This window comes from Ursus americanus, chromosome 28 (assembly GCF_024610735.1).
Source record: "Ursus americanus isolate L20-20 chromosome 28, mUrsAme1.1.p, whole genome shotgun sequence".
NCBI lineage: Eukaryota > Metazoa > Chordata > Mammalia > Carnivora > Ursidae > Ursus > Ursus americanus.
In genome coordinates this window covers 29,248,218-29,261,544 of record NC_142154.1, presented here as the reverse complement: position 1 = coordinate 29,261,544, position 13,327 = coordinate 29,248,218, and the positions used below count along the sequence as shown (strand labels likewise).

Sequence of the window (13,327 nt, the reverse complement as noted above, 5' to 3'; positions counted from 1 at the left end):
CTCTCTCTCAAATAAATAAATAAAAATCTTCTTAAAAAAAGTCAAAGTCATAAAAAAAAGACAGCAGATTATTTATTTAAAGGAAAATAAAGAAACTGGACTTTCTTTCTTTTCTTTTCTTTTTTTTTTTAATTTAAGGAGGCTCCACGCCCAATGTGGAGCCCAGTGCAAGGCCTGAACGCAGGACTCTGAGATCAAGACCTGAGCTCAGATCAAGAGTCAGATGCTCAAACAACTGAGCCACCCAGGTGCCCCCAAGAGATTCGACAATTTTAAATGCAGTGTGTGATCCTGGACCAGAAAAACAAGTTTTTGTTATATTTTGATATAAAGGATATTTTGGGGACATTTAGAAAAATATGAGTACGGGGGCGCCTGGGTGGCACAGTCATTAAGCATCTGCCTTCGGCTCAGGGCGTGATCCCAGCGTTCTGGGATCGAGCCCCACATCAGGCTCCTCCGCTAGGAGCCTGCTTCTTCCTCTCCCACTCCCCCTGCTTGTGTTCCCTCTCTCGCTGGCTGTCTCTCTGTGTCAAAATAAATAAATAAAAATCTTAAAAAAAAAAAAAAAGAAAGAAAGAAAAGAAAAATATGAGTATGATCTGTAAGTTAGGTAATAGTATCGTGTCAACGTTGATTTTCAGATTTTGAGAATTGTAGACTGGTTATGTAGGAGAATGTACTTGTATTTATGAAACATATACTAAAATATTGAGGCATAAAGGGATATTGTGTTGTAAATTACTCTCAAATGGTTCATAGAATATAATAACATGCATACAGAGAGAGAAAGAACAATGAACCAAATGTGGTGAAATGTCAACATTTGCAGAGTCTGGGGGCAGGGTATATGGGAATTCTTGGTACTCATTTTGCAACTTTTCTGTAAGTCTGACAGTATTACCAAATAACTTCTTAATTATATGCACTTGAACACCTAGAGTGGAAAATGATGGCCCGTAAGACAGAGAACAAAAGCATGGAAAGAAGGACATGTGACTGAGTGGTTCCTGGGTAGAGGCTTTGCACTTCCTACAGTCATCAGCTTGCTCCAAGGTTCTTGTGTTCGGTAGCAACTTCTAAGGATCATCTGCTTTCTGGCAGCTCTCAAGGAACCTCGATTTCAAATTTCCGGTAAGTGCAATTTTCCAATTTTTATTGTTGTATAACAGACAATGTCATCTCAGCTGAGGAACATGAATCCAAAGATCAAGCCTTTGGAGCTTGACTGCTATAAGGTCCTTTTGAAGCAAGGTTTAAGTTTCTAGGATAGTTCCAAAATACACAGTCACCTGGTCTAAGGGCATTCAGAAGCTGGTTAGGTGGCCGGCAAGGGAATGTGGCCTGTGCTTGTTACTGATTAGACTGAGTAGATGGGGTTAATCCTTTGCAACATGCAGCCAGCTCTGCCTATAAGGGGTTAAATCCAGTATAGGTGGAGAGATTCCTAGGTATATGGGCTTGCCTGCTAGTGACCAATTCAAAGAGGGACAATTTGTGAGTTCCTGAATGGGAAGAACACGGGAGTCTTTTTTTTTTTTTAAGATTTTGTTTATTTATTTGACAGAGAGAGAGAGAGAGAGCACAAGCAGGGGTAGTGGCAGAGGGAGAGGGAGAAGCAGACTCCCCACTGATCAAGAAGCTCGATGTGGGACTCGATCCCAGGACCCTGGGATCATGACCTAAGCCCAAGGCAGACGCTTAACCGACTGAGCCAAGAACACAGATCTTAAGCACCAAGAACAGTACTTAAGCCCGTGGGAACTCAAGTGGTGTCCGCTAATTTAGCTAATTAAAGTATCAATATTTCTTCTGTTTTCTCCACTTTTCCAGGTGACTGAGAGTGATAAGAGCAGTGAGATTTCTACATGAGAGGCAATACTTTACATAGCTCAATAATTGCCCCAGTAAAATATGTTTATCATGAGATGCCAAGTTGGAATATCCTATGGAGGGAATGCAAAGTCCAATCGTTTCTTAGCCACTGTTGAGTGCTGTGGCTTTTTGAGAAGCGGACGCTTCAACTCATCAGAAAAGAAACACACTATTACCATAAATACTCATGACTCATATAGGGAGGTAATTGTGTGAGGTCTCTTTGGATATATTCCAAGGGTCTCCTAGGACATGATTCCAATATATGTCCCACTTTCATAAGGTTTCCTAGCATACCTTGTTCGCAGGTGAGGCATGCATGGACCATGTTTTCTGCTGTCTCAGAAAAGTTGCCCCATCAATGTTTAATATCATGGTGAACTTGTGCCTTCTGCGGTCTCCAGTGTCCATTAGAAGTTTTCTGGTGCTGTTAGAGGCTGACTTCCTGGATCTTGCAACCAATCGTGTGCATATATGATGGCATTTTTTTTAAGATTATTTATTTATTTATTTGACAGAGAGAGAGAGAGAGAGAGACAGCCAGCGAAAGAGGGAACACAAACAGGGGGAGTGGGAGAGGAAGAAGCAGGCTCCCAGTAGAGGAGCCTGATGCAGGGATGCGGGGCTCAATCCCAGGACCTGGGGATCACACCCTGGGCCGAAGGCAGATGCTTAACAACTGAGCCACCCAGGCACCCCTGTATGATGGCATTCTGGAACCTCTCCGTAGGCTCATCATTCTTTTTTTTCTTTTTTTTTTTTTTTTAAGATTTTATCTATTTATTCGACAGAGACAGCCAGCGAGAGAGGGAACACAAGCAGGGGGAGTGGGAGAGGAAGAAGCAGGCTCCCAGTGGAGGAGCCCAATGTGGGGCTCAATCCCACAACGCCAGGATCACGCCCTGAGCCAAAGGCAGACGCTTAACCGCTGTGCCACCCAGGCGCCCCTCATCATTCTTTTTTAAAAGGAGTCCCTGTGTTTAAAGATTTCAGATAGAGCAGCTTATTAGGATAATGATCTGCAAAGCGTTTCCTCTAATTTTTTTTAGTGTGGGCCTCTACTTAATGACAGTAATTTCCAAGACATCAAGAAACTTGCTTATTTGGTGTCTGTTTTTAATAGGGACACTTGAGGAGATAAAAAGAAAAAAACGGTTTCTTTCCATGATCGTCTGAAGTCACGGACCATGAGTCAGAATGTCAGAGGGTATTGGTAGCTCCTTGCTGTATTTAACAAGACACAGTAAGAGGTAAGCGCAGGCAAGAACGTCCTGGTTTGCAAGCACACATGCAAAGGAATCGAGGGAGCCCAGAAGTGGGGCCTTGCGCCCCCACAGCTGGGAAGAGGACTGAAAAGGTTATCCATGAAGATGTTTCAGTTAAACAGAGGACTCCAGCACTAGTGCAAAGAACAGTCTCGAGGCTTTCCTTCCACCTAAGCTTTGTTTCATATGGCTTCCCTGTAACTGCCATTAAGTTGGGAGAGAGAGGCATGGAGTAAAGAAATAAATGAAAGTTGATACATCTATCCTGAAAAAAGTCTTTTAGGCATGATTTCTGGCACAAGAAGCTGCTTAGAAGCGAAACGACCTGAAGTTTCCGAGGGAACTGTATTGCCACAAACCCACAAGCCTGGCCTGAATAAACAATTAAAGCCATAAAACAATACTTGGATCTCCCTACCATTGGGAAGCAGGCTATTGGTCATATAGTCCCCAAGGAGGGCATGCTCCCCACTTCACGTATAGCCAGGGGGAGCAATGGCTGAGGGCTGACCCAGGGCATAAGGAGAGCAAGGACAAGATAATTTTTCCTGAAGAGTAAAATTGGGTCTTATCTAGGAGCTTCCTTGACTACCAGGAAAGGGCGTCTTCGCAATGTCCGTCTAGCAGGATTCCATGATTGCTTTGGACATGAGTGTTCACGTTTCCCATTCTCCCTCTTCCCAATAGTTTTTATTGTAGTTTTCCTGTCCCCTCTGTCACTGTGTAGTGGGATAGTGGTGAAGTGGCAAAAACTTGGCTTTTAGTTATGGGTTGCTGGACCACGAGAAAATTCATTCAGGCCAATTAAAGAGGACTGTGATACAAATTTAGATATGAATGCCATAATTGGATAGGACTTCTCGTGGTGTCCCTTAGGGGAAGGGTGAGTATATTTGGTGACCAGAAAGACCAACTGTAACAGACACCTCTTGCTGTCTAAGAAAAGCCATTATTCTCTGCAGGCGCACAGCTAGCCTCTTTCCCATATCCCCTTCCAATTTGGGAGTGCCCGTATGACAAAGTTTTCTCCAATGTAACGTGAGTGGGAGCAAAGTGTACCACTTTGTGACCTATGGGGTGGTACAGCACAAGATGGAAGGAGCCTAGGGTCCTGAATAATAGCAATGAAAGACAGCCATGTCCCAGACCTGAATATCTGCCCAGGACTGTTAGGTAAGCAAGAAATAGACTATTTGGGGGCGCCTGGGTGGCTCAGTCAGTTAAGCGTCTGCCTTTGGTTCAGGTCATGGTCTCCAGGTCCTGGGATCGAGCCCCACATCAGGCTTCCTGCTCAGCAGGGAGTCTGCTTCTCTCTCTCTCTCTCCCTCTTCCCCTCCCCACCACTTGTCCTGTCTCTCTCTCAAATAAATAAATAAAATCTTTTAAACAAACAAAAAAAGAAATTATTTTGCTGAGTCACATTTTTGGATCTATTTCCCGCAGTAGTTTAGAGACATACCCCATGAGTCATGCTTGTTCAACATAATGATTACATACGTACATCCTTTTTAAACACAGTTATTAATGGTAACATACTAACCACCCTGTAACAAATCTTGCTTTTTTTCATTTAATGTCTTGGAAAGTGTTCCGTATCAGTACATTAAAAAGTTCCTCATTTTTCTTTCCTTCCTTTTCACTTTTTGAGAGCATTAAGCACCACAGTATTTTACCAGTTCCCTACTGACGGACATTTAGGCTGTTTCTGGTCTTTTGCCAGACACTCTCATGCTCAAATTCTTTAAACTGGTCCTCCACAAATGCAAGATACAGGTCAGCTTCACATCCAGCATGCTCTAGTTTTACTCTCTGATGCAGGACTTAGCTTCTTTTAGCCAAACTGCAAAGCTAATATGTGACATTATTGATTCTCCGTGGCACATTATGATAAATTGTATGTTGAAAAATAAACACAAATGGTTACAAGTTAAATATTGACAGTGCTGGGAGGAATATGGCATGGTGGTTACCAGCATGAATTAGAGTCAGACAGCCCTGGGTTCAAATCCCAGCCCTGCTCCCTATAACAAGTAACTTAACCTTGGGCAGGTTACTTAACTCCTCTGAGCATGTTATCTCACCTATAAAATGGGCGTTATTGTGAGGATTAAATGAGAAGGTAAGCGAAGCATTTAGCGCACAATAGTCATCAGTTAAGAAGTACTGTAGATTTTTCCTTAATATGGCATTTTTTTCTAATGACCAAAGAAAGCGAAAGTTAGACTTGACTCTGAGGTTAGGGCATGCATCATAAGTATTTTTATTCTTTTTTTTTTTTTTTAAGATTTTATTTATTTATTTGACAGAGAGAGAGGCAGCGAGAGAGGGAACACAAGCAGGGGGAGTGGGAGAGGGAGAAGCAGGCTTCCCGCTGAGCAGGGAGCCCGATGAGGCTCAATCCCAGAAAGCTGGGATCATGACCTGAACCGAAGGCAGACCCTTTTTTTTTTTTTTTAAAGATTTTATTTATTTATTCGACAGAGATAGAGACAGCCAACGAGAGAGGGAACACAAGCAGGGGGAGTGGGAGAGGAAGAAGCAGGCTCATAGCGGAGGAGCCTGATGTGGGGCTCGATCCCGTAACGCCGGGATCACGCCCTGAGCCAAAGGCAGACGCTTAACCGCTGTGCCACCCAGGCACCCCCGAAGGCAGACCCTTAGGACTGAGCCACCCAGGCGCCCCAGGTATTTTTATTCTTAAGATGGGAATTGTTTTGCAAAAGATTAAATCATTCAAGTTTTTTTTTCTTTTTTGAAATTTTATTTTACTCTTTTCTGTAACTTGGTACTTTCTTTTTAAATTCTACCACTGGCATCTTCCCATGTCAGTAGAAATTACAGACATTATTGTTTTTAATGGCTCTACCCATTTTAGGAGTAACTATTCATTTTTAATAAGGACAAAGCCCTCCAATCTTGTGACTATTCATATGAGTTTTCTATCAAACTATTAGGGTTTGACTGTTTTGGGTCAGGGCTGATCCTGTATTACAGGTCCAGGAAATTCAGTCATTGTCGATGGTATCATTGATGTTAAAGCAAACGAAACAGAGGCTTCGTTGCTTTGGGGAGTGAGAAAAATTGTAGAAAACGCATGCAAATGTAAATGCCATTCTCCCGCACTTGAATTCCAGAAGTGAAACTGGAGGGCTGAACTGTCCATATTAGGAAATGACTGGTTGCTTGATGACCACAGAGTTAAGCTCAGTATTTTGCTTTTGTGGGGTTGGGGGTAGCATGGAAGGGAACTGGTCAGGAGGATATTATTATTAGATCAGTTAGCTTCAGAACCACTCTATTTGCTTCCAGCATAATCTCAGTGCAGTTCTAAGCATTTAAAATCAAACTTTCACTTCAGTTGGAGAGCCTGAATACCCAGCTCAGTTGGGGTTTTGTTTGTTTGTTTGTTTTTTAATGCGGGGCTTCAACTCTGACATCAAGCCCTGAGCTGAGATTAAGAGTCAGGTGCTTAACCAATTAAGCCACCCAGGCACGCCCCCAGCTCAGTTTTTTTTTTTTTTTTCTCTTTTAAAATATTTTATTTAGGGACACCTGGGTGTCCCTCTGCCCCTCCCCCTACTTGTGCTCTCTCTTTCTCAAATAAAATATTTTTTTAAAAAATAAAATATTTAAAAAAATATTTTATTTATTTGACAGGGAGGGAGAGAGAGGGAGAGAGAGAGGGCATGAGCAGGGGGAGCAGCAGGCAGAGGGAGAGGGAGAAGCAGGCTCCCCACTGAGCAAGGAGCCTGATGCCTGGCGCAATGCCAGGACCCTGGGATCATGACCTGAGCAGAAGGCAGATGCTTAACCGACTGAGCCACCTAGGCACCCCCACAGCTCCGTTTTTAAAGATGAAGTTTCTGAATCAGATTCCCAAATGAGGTTATCTGTTATTCCCTGAAGTGGCAGCAGGTGAAAATCCTGTGTTAAGATTGGTTTGAATCAAAGCACCCAACACGTGCTTTTGCTGTGAAGTAGTAATGAAGGCCTGGGATACAGACAACCCTTCCAACCTCTCTGGCGTTGCATATATTTCACCTTAATAAAATACCAGGAACTCCCGTTATACTGTACTCAGTTTTCTTTAGCTAAGAATGAGGGATAAAATAGCAATAAGCCGGCAATGGGAACATGGCTGTGTCGTGTCCTTGGCGGGGGCAATAAAGACATGACGAGCCGGGGACCCACACACCTCTAGCCTCACAAAACCAAGTGCTTCCCACCTTGTATTTGAGAAACTCCCTTTTCTCCACCCTGTATTTGGGAAGTTTCTTTTTCACTGAAGTTTCTCTAGGATACCTTGTATCCTCTGAACCCATGTTTCCAAAATACTTACCGCCATAAATTCTCTATACTTTTCTCCTGAAATTGACATTTTTTTTTTTTTTAATTCAGAGAGGACAGGAATCCTGGCCAACCTTAACAACAGAAAATGCATATTACTGTTCTTGATAACTCAACATTCAGTGTTGGTGCTTGGAAATAAAAAAAAAATGTTGATGGATGTAAAGCCCCCCCCCCCCTCCGGCATGTGTAGATGTCTGTGGATACTTTATAGCAATTGGTTGGCTCCATGATTTTCCCAGCCAACCGAGCTCACTGCCAGGCCAACTACAGCTCAGGCATCCTCTCCTCTTAGACTCACCAGCACTTGACAGCATCTAGCTTATCACAGCTCTGTTGGGTGGGGAGCCAGATGGCTTCCAAAAAGTCCCAACCAGAGGCACAGACCAGATGTCTCGTTCTGGGACAGATGGCTTGAACTGCCTCCTGCTGCCTTTTGCTCTGCCAGTCTGCAGGACTGCTGAGTGCTAGGGCCACCGCAGAAATCTGTATGGAGTTTGCAAAGACGCTTTCAATTAAGTATCAAGGAGAGTGAGACAATCCAATGTTTTCAAAGGTGAGTCACTTTGGGATTGGTGAGTCCCTTTTTAATTGCTTTAGAGGTCTGACTTGTTCTATTCCTCAGTGAGGGGAAGAACAATATAGTCAAGGCAGTTCACCAGAATGTTGGCCAATCCCAGAGCCACAGGTTTGGAAAGGACCTTTGCAGTGAGAGCAGGTCGAAAGGGAATATGGCAAGAGAGCAGCTACCTGCAGAAGAATGCTGGCTGCCCACTGCCAGGAGTCCTCGTTACTTTGAAGGCATTCTCAGAGTTCAGCTTTGGGTCTCAGTAATTGGGTGCTGGCAGTTTTCCAGGGTTGACTGGCTTGTGGAAGCTCACACATCAGGTAACTCAAGTCATCAGGCACCAAATAACAACTGTCTGATTCAAAATAGGAACAGTTCAGTAAAAGAAAGAGTCAGCCTGAGGGGCATATCCTCCCCGCTCCCTGGGAAAACACACTGCACAGTGAAAGCCTGATCAGGCTGTGGACAACATTACTGGTGCCTCCACCTCCGTGATGAGGTCCCTTCAAGAATCTGTGGACTTGATCCACCACCTTTCCTACCATATTGGACGGCCACACTCTTTCTCTACACATGTTCATAACATTTACTCAGCAGAGGCTTTACACACACTCACAGAGGCTCCTGAGACTACACCTTGATCTCAGGACAAGAAGAAACCTTAATCATCTGGTTACATTTTAATTTTCCATGGCATTAAAGGTAGCATACCTGCAGGACAGTCCTCTTCTGCCTTACTAGGGTAGTCAATCACGAAACCTCTTGTGGAGCCAATGCAAGCTGAAAATGTAATCACTGGTAATTTCAATGGGAAAACATTTTATGTTTCTTGAGTCCCCAAACTGACACCCATTTGTGCTAATATGCCAAATCTTATTAAGACAGACCCAATTACATTAATAATATTGGCTATCATGAACACAAACGGAAGCCAACTTTCCCTTTACTAGTTATGACTAATTACATTATTATTCTATAATATACCCATTTCCCTGTTCTTAGCTTATATGCCCTGTACACGTAAGATTAAATTTATAACAAAACATATAAATGATACCCAATACTTACACAATTCAACTTTTAGTTTTAAAAAAAGAGCAATAAAATCAGTGAAAACCATGCAAATGATATTAGTTTTACCGAACAAGTTGAAATACAACAGACATGACATGTAAGATTACCCCTGCTGTAAAAAAGCAAAACAGTGAGAGATCAGATGGGAGCACATAAGGTGACATAGACTAACTATGTGAAGGGGATGTATGGTGGCTCTCTTCTTTAGGTACTAAGCAGCTCCAAGACGTGCATCCGACTAAATCCAGCCTAACAGATGCAAAGAAATGCCCTGGGTATCCTTTATCTTTTATTGCAAAACAAACCACCTCAAAATTTATTGCTTTAACTTTAAAACATACACATTATTCTTCACCGGTCTGTGGGTTCACTGGGGATTTCTTTTGGTCTGGGCCAGCACAGCTGGACTTAGAGAGTCTACAATGGCCTGGCTCACATGCCTGGTGCTTGGCAGGCTAGTTGGTCTAAGGACTTGTTTGGCAATTGGTTAGATGTCAGATGAAGTGCTGACCTCGTGTCTCTCCTCACCCATCGGGTCAGCCATGAGTTTTTCACAAGGTGGTGGAAGAGTTCCCAGCAGCAAGAGAGAGCAAGCCATAATTTGTAAGCACTTTTTAAAGAATCTCCTTGTATCAGATTTGCTAATGTCCCATAGAACAAAGCAAGTCACAGGGCCAAGCCTAGATTCAGAAAGAGGAGAGACTACACTTCGTGAGGGGAGAGGCTGGAAAATACCAAAGCTATTCTGTTCAATCTACTATACCTCGGAAGCCAAAATAGAAAGATTGAATGATATTCCTTATAACCAGAATGGGTGATTATCTCAGGGTTTAGACACATTTCCATGGTTGTGGGGGGGAAAGTTTTCTATTTTAACTACTGAGGTCATCTAGTAAGGCTGCCATCTTGGGTCCACTACTGCACCTGAGGGAGAGATAAAACCAAATAGGTAGGCAGAGGCTAGGGCTCTGTAGGCCACATAAAGGAATTTCAGGTTTGATCCCAAGAGCAATGGGAAACCATAGAGCATTTTAAGGAGAGATAAGATCATTTGGGCTGCAGTAAGGATAGTAATTCTAGAAACTTTTCCAGGAAGGGGAATAGTGAGATAAGCGTTTAGTCATAGAATATAGGGTCAAAGGAACGATTTTTCTTTTGTTTTTTGGATTTTTTTTTTTTTAAAGCAAAAGATGGTTGAAACTAGAGCTTGATAGAATACTGACGGAAGGATCCAATATTGCAAGAGGTTAGAGGGAGAGCCCTGGAAACTGGGAAGGGAAACTCGAGCACACATGAAATATTTGACTTACAAAAAAAAAAAAATCACACAATAAAATTGATTGTATTTTTGTTGTACAGTTCTATGGATTTCAACACATGCATGATTCATGTAACCACCACCACAATCAGGATACAGAAGAGTCCCATCTCCCCAAACCCTCCTTTATGCTATCCCTTTATTGTCACTCCTCCACCCCTAACTCCTGGCAACCACTAACTTATTCTCCATCACTACAGTGTTCATCTTTTCAAGAGTGTCACTTTGAGACTAGCTTCTTTCATTCAGCATAATGTTTTTATTGCTATGTTGTTATAATGCCAAGATGTTGGGTGTATAAATATTTCATCCTTTTATATTGTTGAATAGTGTCCCATTGGGGTTGGCTTCTGATAGCATTCCCCAGGTCAGTAAATGGTTTCACCATTCTACCAGTTACTCACGCCAAAAACCTTGACTTCATCCTTGACTCTTGACTCTCTTCTTCAAACTACACATCCAATCCATCAGTAAATCCTGGCGGCTTTACTTTCAGAATAGACCTGGAATTTGACCACTTCTTACTACCTGCACTGCTGTCATCTAGTTCAGGCCACCATCATCCTTTGCCAGGGCAAGTGCTTCTACTCTTACCCCTCCACCGTCAGTCTGTTCTCTACACAACAGCTAAAATGAGACTTTCAGAGATTTAAATCTCATCAGGCCATTCCTCTGCTCAAAACTCTCCAGTGGTTTCAGTGTTAACAATCCAAAGTTGTCACCATGGCCTAAAAGACCCACAGGATTGGGTCCCTGACTACCTCTCTGATCTCTTTTCCTGCCACCATCCCCCTCACTCACTCTGTATCAGCTGAGGGGTCTCCTTGCTATTCTGTTAGCAAGCCAAGCATGCTCCTGCCACAGAGCATTTGAATCTGCTGTCTCCTCTGGAACACTCCTTCCCTAGACATCCACATGGTTGAGCCCATCATGTCAATTCCAGTTTCTGCTTATCAGTCCCTCTCTAACACCTAAAAGAGCAGCTACCTGACACCACTGTTTAACCCTTACTCTGCTTTGTTCTTCATCATAGCACATATATATTCGTTTTTCTCTCAACACTAGAAAAATCTTTTAGGATGAGGACTTTTTTTGTTCACTGCTTAACAAGCACCTAAACGGGTGACTTGCCTGGCATATAGTGCGAGTTCAATGAATATTTTTTATTTAATAAGTTATAGAAGGAAAAGACAGAACGGGAACACATGTCGATTTCTAGATTTTAAGGCATTCTACATTTATTTCATTTCATTTTATTTTAATGTTGGTATGGTTATCATACAGTGCTACATTAGTTTCAGGAGTACAATATAGTGATTCAGTAATTCCATACGTTACCCGGTGTTCAAGTGCACTCTTTAATCCCTCATTTATTACCCACCCCCCACCCACCTCCCCTCTCATAACCGTCAGTTTGTTCTCTATAGTTAAGAGTCTGTTTCTTGGATTTTCTCTTTTCCCCTCCCTTTACTTGTTTATTTTTTTTTCTTAAGTTCCACATATGAGTGAAATCATACGGTATTTGTCTTTCTTTGCCTGACTTACTTCACTTAGCGTTATGCTCTCTAGTTCCATCCACATTGCTGCAAATGGCAAGCTTTCATTCTTTTTTATGGCTAAGTGATATTCCATTGTGTGTATACCACATCTTCTTTATCTATTTGTCTATTGACGGACACTCAGGCTATTTTTATAATAATCTGGCTATTGTAAATAATGCTGCAATAAACATAGGGGTGCGTGTAATCCTTTTATTTAGTGTTTCTGTACTTTGGGGGTATAGGGCATTCTGCATTTTCTGTTACTTATACAGTAATATAATCAGGGGAAGGTGCATGGCAAGTATAGGGTTACAGATTTGCAGAGATACCGGAAAGCAAGTTAACTAGAAAAATATTATAATGAAATTTCCAGGTATTGTTCAGAGCCCATTTAAGGCTTAGATTAATAACTTAGTGATACCAGTCTGTTCACCAGGCTGAATACAGGCATGGAGAAGCATGTTCGTCCATCTAGGGTGGAAGACTTAGGTGGGGAAAAGAGAGTGGCGAGCAAGCTTAGGAATGAGAAAGAGTAGGATTGTAATAGTATACCGTTGTATCTATGATTCATAAGAGGGGAAGTGAAGAATGTGGACTAATGGGGGCTTTCAAAGGATCAGAGGTACTGATAAAGTGAAAAAAGTTATGAAGAACTTCTTGAGCGGTCAAGCTGAAAGGACATCAGGCTGTAATTGGACAGAAGGATGTTCCAATTCTGATTTGTGACAGGATAACGTTTCTTGTGAAAAGGTCCAGATTTTTTATTAGGATTGCCAGGCTGATGTAATAAGGGTCGCTAGAGATGAGGCCCGGACTGTAACCAGGCAGTTTGACTGAAATTATCAAGACGGAAGATAGAGGAGAATAAAGTAAGACAAGGAGCTGGATGCACCAATACACAGATGATCTCTAAGAGGCGGTTAAACAGGTGGCAGTCTTAAGAGTAAGCGTCGGAGAAGCAAGGGTTTTTACAAGAGGTGACCGTATTCGGTACATGGTCCCCCGACCTTCTGAACCTGGGAAGTGAGAATTCTCCAGGGGATGAAGCATCCTCAAGGGACAGCCAGTTCTCAGTCACAGAAGTTCAGAGATAACTGATCTGGAAGCGGGAATCTCAAGGAAGATCGGTTTGATAGCAGGGAGTTGGGGAGGGGACCAAAGCAGAAAAAACCTGGACGCCCCTCGTCCTTTATTTACCTTCCTGCCAACTTGACGCCGCGCCACACCAACCTCCGCAACTAAAACACAGGCAGGAAAGAGTGAACGCAGACCGGCCTTTTTCAACTCCGCGCGGAAGTCCTCACACCGGAATGCCGCGGAGTCCGCGCTTTCCCATTGG

General features: G+C 42.7%; 1 protein-coding gene across 3 annotated transcripts in view; it reads left to right on the top strand.

Moving 5' to 3' along the window:
- Positions 1-13,327, top strand: part of ARID3B (AT-rich interaction domain 3B) — a 109,436-nt gene that overhangs the window by 42,258 nt on the left and 53,851 nt on the right. For all 3 annotated transcript variants that reach the window (XM_045795203.2, XM_087856788.1, XM_045795205.2), the window contains one exon: positions 942-1,134. The gene's annotated coding sequence lies outside the window, so the exon portion shown is untranslated. The remainder of the gene's footprint in view (positions 1-941; positions 1,135-13,327) is intronic.